The sequence below is a fragment of the Physella acuta genome, unplaced genomic scaffold (genome assembly GCF_028476545.2).
Source record: "Physella acuta isolate Inbredline_101_S28 unplaced genomic scaffold, ASM2847654v3 ptg000466l, whole genome shotgun sequence".
NCBI classification, from domain to species: domain Eukaryota; kingdom Metazoa; phylum Mollusca; class Gastropoda; family Physidae; genus Physella; species Physella acuta.
Window position 1 is genome coordinate 547,997 of NW_026731985.1, and position 7,710 is coordinate 555,706.

Genomic DNA, 7,710 nt, shown 5'->3' on the forward strand with positions numbered 1-7,710 from the left:
GGAGTGGATGGTGTGGGTGGGTGAGGAGTGGATGGTGTGGGTGGTGGGAGGAATGGATGGTTGTGTGGGTGAGGAGTGGATGATTGTGTGGGTGAGGAGTGGATGGTTGTGTGGGTGGGGAGTGGATGGTGCGAGGGTGCGAGGGTGAGGAGTGGATGGTGTGGGTGGTGGGGGGAATGGATGGTTGTGTGCTTGGGGAGTGGATGGTGTGGATGGTAGGTGTGTGATGATGGAGTTATGGTGAGAGGGAGAGAATGTAGTGAGTGAGGAGAGGATGACGAGAGTGAGTGAGTGAATAGTGGTAATATGAGGAGTGGAGTGTGGAAAGAGTGAGAGAGAGAAAGTCAAAGAATAGATATTTATTTTTAATAAGGACTTTTATAGTTTGTTACGAAATAAATTCTAAATTATCCTTCATTTCTACAAAAAAGAATCGATCATAAAGTTAGTTTTTAACTTGCTGTCTGATTCTGACAGTCCAGTTATCATGTATATTCTATAGCATAGCCGACACCGTTGTCATACACTGTGACATGACGCAATTCACTCGTCACACAACGTCACATGACACCATTCCCTTGTCACACAATGTCAAAAGGCACACATTGACAAATGACACCATTTCATTGTCACACTAATTAATACCTGACACCATTGCCTTGGAAGAGTGGATCAAAAATTTGTTTGGTGGAAGAGTTTAGCGGAACAGGTATGTATCGTGTAAATGATTAGATCAGGAATAAATTGGTGAGAACTTGGGTCAGGAAAAATTTGGTGAAAACTTGGGTCAAGAACTTGGGTCAGGAAAAATGTGTTGAGAACTTGGGTCAGAAAAAATGTGTTGAGAACTTGGGTCAGAAAAAATGTGTTGAGAACTGGGGTCAGGAAACATTTGTTGAGAACTTGGGTCAGGAAACATTTGTTGAGAACTTGGGTCAGGAAAAATTTGTTCAGTATCTACTGCAACAATCAGCCCAGGTTCCTATCTCCACCTCGATGTTCCCATTCTGGAATAAAACAACAAAAATTGCTACAAAATTTCTTGCTAAATTAGTTTTTTGTTCCATTTTAAAAGTTTTTGGGTAAGTTGGTAATGTATTGATTTTATATTTTGAAAAAAATTATAATTAGTTTACACAATCAAATTAATCGCATGGATAGATTTGATGTGGATTCAATTAATTTAAACTCGATCAATATATTCACTATCCTGGTTTCATGCTTAGAAGGTGACTAACTACCAAAGGGGGGGGGGGGGTCGATGGAATGTGGTTAAAATAGTTGTAAAATACTACGTTACCTGTGGAGGGAAACAGGACACATTCTTGGAGGAAAAAATAAATGGAACTGTGTGGTAGAAAAATGTGCCTGGGAAACAGACCAAAACAACTGCTGGCGAAAAAAAAAATGGCCGATCGAAGTTAGTTCAACATGGCTGACATGGTCTTGTACTCTAGCAAGACGTGGAAATAAACAGTTTCTACAGTGTCCTGTGGTACGTTATGTGGTTACATTATGTGATTACATTATCTGGTTACATGTGCCGTTACATTGGTTTGGTTGTATTGTGTAATTACATTGTGTTAGTTACATTGTGTGGTTACATGTGTGGTTTCATTGTGTGGTTAGATGTGTGTGGTTAAATTGTGGTTACATTGTGTGGTTGTATTATGTAATTACATTGTGTTTGTTACATTGTGTGGTTTCATGTGGTTACATGGGTGGTTACATTGTGGTTAGATTGTGGTTACATGGGTGGTTACATTGTGGTAACAGTGTGGTTACAATGTAGCTACATTGGTTTGGTTGTATCGTGTATTGTTACATTGTGTTTGTTACATTGTGCGGTTTCATTGGTTTGGTTAGATGTGTGTGGTTAAATTGTGGTTACATTGTGTGGTTGTATTATGTAATTACATTGTGTTTTTTATATTGTGTGGTTACATTGTGTAGTTACATTGTGGTTACATTGAAGGTTTGTATTGTATAGTTACATGTGGTTATAATATGTGGTTAGACTCTTTCGTTACATTATGTGGTTACATGTGTGGCTACGCTGTGAGGTTGTATTGTGTAATTACATTGTGTAATTACATTGTGTTTGTTATATTGTGTGGTTACATTGTGTTTGTCATATTGTGTGGTTACATTGTGTGGTTACATTGTGGTTACATTGAAGGTTTGTATTGTACAGTTACATGTGGTTATAATATGTGGTTAGACTGTATCGTTACATTATGTGGTTACATGTTTGGTTACATTATGTGGTTACATTATGCTGATAAATGATTGAAATAATTGTTTGTTTACTGGTTGCTAAGGATTGTAAAAATTCCATAGTTTGGCAACACAATCCAACTGCTCACAACCCTAGAGATAAAAAAAACTCAATCCAATCTGGCTATCAGGTTTAAGGCTAAAATTAAGTTTGCATGTGTGTGTGTGTAAGAGTGGGAGTGTGTGTTTGTGTGTGTGTGTGTGTTTAGTTCACCTAAAACCCAATCCGAATACGTCCTTATTATCGGATTTGTTTCGCTATTTCGCGCTGCTTGTTTTTAAATCCCAGTTTTTGATTACACCGGAGTGCTAGGTTTTCTGGTGCAGTCCGCCAGAGAAAGCCCTGTGTCTCTCTGTCCTGTATTCCCGCTGGTGGCTCAGCTTGATGTTCTAAAGCCACTTCCATCTTCTTCATTTGTTGCCCGCTAAAACTACTCGGTTAAATTTGTATGGCTTGCAGGTTAGCCGGTTAAACTTGCATGGCTTGCAGGTTAGTCGGTTAAACTTGTATTGCTTACAGGTTAGTCGGTTAAACTTGTATTGCTTACAGGTTAGTCGGTTAAACTTGTATCGCTTGCAGGTTAGCCGGTTAAACTTGTATCGCTTTCATGTTAGCCGGTTAAACTGGTATGGCTTTCAGATTAGCCGGTTAAACTAGTAAGGCTTGCAGGTTAGTCGGTTAAACTTGTATTGCTTGCAGGTTAGCCGGTTAAACTTGTATTGCTTGCAGGTTAGCCGGTTAAACTTTTATGGCTTACAGGTTAGCCGGTTAAACGTGTGTGGCTTACAGGTTATTCGGTTAAACTTGTATGGCTTGCAGGTTAGCTTGTTAAACTTGTATGATTTGAAATTAACTGGTTCAAGTTGTTTTGTTTGCATATTTTATGATCAAACTTGTATTAGTTGCAGGTTTGATGGTTAAAATTGTATTAATTATAGGCTTTATGTTTTATTATTCCTGGTTAGATAAAATCTTTGATTACATATAATTAGAAACACTTCACTTTGTCATCAGACGTGAAGTTTCGTTTCAGAAAACAGTCACAGAATGGCTACAGTGTCAAAATACTCAACTTGAGGACTAGTGATTCATTATATATATATATATATATATATATATATATATATATATATATATATATATATATATATATATATATATATATATATATATAAGGGCATATGTGATATGTGAATGCTTTTTACATTAAAAGATAAGCCAACCATCCCACACCTATTTCACAACCCTCGCCCCATCTGCACCCACATCTTCCAGATATCAGGAACGGGTTCTAGACTTTATCTGGGTAGTGTCGATGAGAAAGATTGTCAGCCCGTGGCATCTCACTGTTTGCTAAGTCTGGTCTTCTGTGGCTCCAATATTGACCCTTCTCCAGACTTCCCTTCATTACTCGGGGAAAAATCCATCTTTACACAGCGAAAGTACAACAAGCAAAAGGGGGCTAAATATTTCACATAAAGACCCAGGGAGTAGATTCAAGCATCCAACAGATCTGCTTGTACACTCAAGCATCCAACAGATCTGGCTGTAGACTCAAGCATCCAACAGATCTGGCTGTAGACTCAAGCATCCAACAGATCTGGCTGTAGACTCAACTCAAGCATCCAACAGATCTGGCTGTAGACTCAAGCATCCAACAGATCTGGCTGTAGACTCAACTCAAGCATCCAACAGATCTGGCTGTAGACTCAACTCAAGCATCCAACAGATCTGGCTGTAGACTCAACTCAAGCATCCAACAGATCTGGCTGTAGACTCAACTCAAGCATCCAACAGATCTGGTTGTAGACTCAACTCAAGCATCCAACAGATCTGGCTGTAGACTCAAGCATCCAACAGATCTGGCTGTAGACTCAACTCAAGCATCCAACAGATCTGGCTGTAGACTCAACTCAAGCATCCAACAGATCTGGTTGTAGACTCAACTCAAGCATCCAACAGATCTGGCTGTAGACTCAAGCATCCAACAGATCTGGCTGTAGACTCAACTCAAGCATCCAACAGATCTGGCTGTAGACTCAACTCAAGCATCCAACAGATCTGGCTGTAGACTCAAGCATCCAACAGATCTGGCTGTAGACTCAACTCAAGCATCCAACAGATCTGGCTGTAGACTCAACTCAAGCATCCAACAGATCTGGTTGTAGACTCAACTCAAGCATCCAACAGATCTGGCTGTAGACTCAAGCATCCAACAGATCTGGCTGTAGACTCAACTCAAGCATCCAACAGATCTGGCTGTAGACTCAACTCAAGCATCCAACAGATCTGGCTGTAGACTTAAGTCAAGCATCCAACAGATCTGGCTGTAGACTCAAGCATCCAACAGATCTGGCTGTAGACTCAAGCATCCAACAGATCTGGCTGTAGACTCAACTAAAGCATCCAACAGATCTGGCTGTAGACTCAACTCAAGCATCCAACAGATCTGGCTGTAGACTCAAGCATCCAACAGATCTGGCTGTAGACTCAACTCAAGCATCCAACAGATCCGGCTGTAGACTCAAGCATCCAACAGATCTGGCTGTAGACTCAACTCAAGCATCCAACAGATCCGGCTGTAGACTCAAGCATCCAACAGATCTGGCTGTAGACTCAACTCAAGCATCCAACAGATCTGGCTGTAGACTTAAGTCAAGCATCCAACAGATCTGGCTGTAGACTCAAGCATCCAACAGATCTGGCTGTAGACTCAAGCATCCAACAGATCTGGCTGTAGACTCAACTAAAGCATCCAACAGATCTGGCTGTAGACTCAACTCAAGCATCCAACAGATCTGGCTGTAGACTCAAGCATCCAACAGATCTGGCTGTAGACTCAACTCAAGCATCCAACAGATCCGGCTGTAGACTCAAGCATCCAACAGATCTGGCTGTAGACTCAACTCAAGCATCCAACAGATCCGGCTGTAGACTCAAGCATCCAACAGATCTGGCTGTAGACTCAACTCAAGCATCCAACAGATCTGGCTGTAGACTCAACTCAAGCATCCAACAGATCTGGCTGTAGACTCAACTCAAGCATCCAACAGATCCGGCTGTAGACTCAAGCATCCAACAGATCTGGCTGTAGACTCAACTCAAGCATCCAACAGATCTGGCTGTAGACTCAACTCAAGCATCCAACAGATCTGGCTGTAGACTCAAGCATCCAACAGATCTGGCTGTAGACTCAACTCAAGCATCCAACAGATCCGGCTGTAGACTCAAGCATCCAACAGATCTGGCTGTAGACTCAACTCAAGCATCCAACAGATCCGGCTGTAGACTCAAGCATCCAACAGATCTGGCTGTAGACTCAACTCAAGCATCCAACAGATCTGGCTGTAGACTCAACTCAAGCATCCAACAGATCTGGCTGTAGACTCAACTCAAGCATCCAACAGATCCGGCTGTAGACTCAAGCATCCAACAGATCTGGCTGTAGACTCAACTCAAGCATCCAACAGATCTGGCTGTAGACTAAACTCAAGCATCCAACAGATCTGGCTCTAGACTCAAGCATCCAACAGATCTGGCTGTAGACTCAACTCAAGCATCCAACAGATCTGGCTGTAGACTCAACTCAAGCATCCAACAGATCCGGCTGTAGACTCAAGCATCCAACAGATCTGGCTGTAGACTCAACTCAAGCATCCAACAGATCCGGCTGTAGACTCAAGCATCCAACAGATCTGGCTGTAGACTCAACTCAAGCATCCAACAGATCTGGCTGTAGACTCAACTCAAGCATCCAACAGATCTGGCTGTAGACTCAACTCAAGCATCCAACAGATCTGGCTGTAGACTCAACTCAAGCATCCAACAGATCTGGCTGTAGACTCAACTCAAGCATCCAACAGATCTGGCTGTAGACTCAACTCAAGCATCCAACAGATCTGGCTGTAGACTCAACTCAAGCATCCAACAGATCTGGCTGTAGACTCAACTCAAGCATCCAACAGATCTGGCTGTAGACTCAACTCAAGCATCCAACAGATCTGGTTGTAGACTCAACTCAAGCATCCAACAGATCTGGCTGTAGACTCAACTCAAGCATCCAACAGATCTGGCTGTAGACTCAACTCAAGCATCCAACAGATCTGGTTGTAGACTCAACTCAAGCATCCAACAGATCCGGCTGTAGACTCAAGCATCCAACAGATCTGGCTGTAGACTCAACTCAAGCATCCAACAGATCTGGCTGTAGACTCAACTCAAGCATCCAACAGATCTGGCTGTAGACTCAACTCAAGCATCCAACAGATCTGGCTGTAGACTCAAGCATCCAACAGATCTGGCTGTAGACTCAACTCAAGCATCCAACAGATCTGGCTGTAGACTCAACTCAAGCATCCAACAGATCTGGCTGTAGACTCAACTCAAGCATCCAACAGATCTGGCTGTAGACTCAACTCAAGCATCCAACAGATCTGGCTGTAGACTCAACTCAAGCATCCAACAGATCTGGCTGTAGACTCAAGCATCCAACAGATCTGGCTGTAGACTCAACTCAAGCATCCAACAGATCTGGCTGTAGACTCAAGCATCCAACAGATCTGGCTGTAGACTCAACTCAAGCATCCAACAGATCTGGCTGTAGACTCAAGCATCCAACAGATCTGGCTGTAGACTCAAGCATCCAACAGATCTGGCTGTAGACTCAACTCAAGCATCCAACAGATCTGGCTGTAGACTCAACTCAAGCATCCAACAGATCTGGCTGTAGACTCAACTCAAGCATCCAACAGATCTGGTTGTAGACTCAACTCAAGCATCCAACAGATCCGGCTGTAGACTCAAGCATCCAACAGATCTGGTTGTAGACTCAACTCAAGCATCCAACAGATCTGGCTGTAGACTCAACTCAAGCATCCAACAGATCTGGCTGTAGACTCAACTCAAGCATCCAACAGATCTGGCTGTAGACTCAACTCAAGCATCCAACAGATCTGGCTGTAGACTCAACTCAAGCATCCAACAGATCTGGCTGTAGACTCAACTCAAGCATCCAACAGATCTGGCTGTAGACTCAACTCAAGCATCCAACAGATCCGGCTGTAGACTCAAGCATCCAACAGATCTGGCTGTAGACTCAACTCAAGCATCCAACAGATCTGGCTGTAGACCCAAGCGTCTAACAAGCTGACAGTAGACCCAATAGACGATAGATCTAGACTTAAATACTTGTTGGTCTTTGAAAGGAAAGCTCGGCATTGTTCATGCAATTTAAATTGTAATACTATTTATCCTTGTGAAAAATGAATTAATTTTCAAATAAAATATTATTTTTCAGTTTAAATAATATCAACTTATCTAACAAAAATAAACGTGTAGATTTTTTCAAAATTAGTTTTTGGACATTTTTAGTTTCAGAAATTTATTTCCAGTAATTAAAAAATATTGTTGACAAAATTTACCACTGTTTAAAC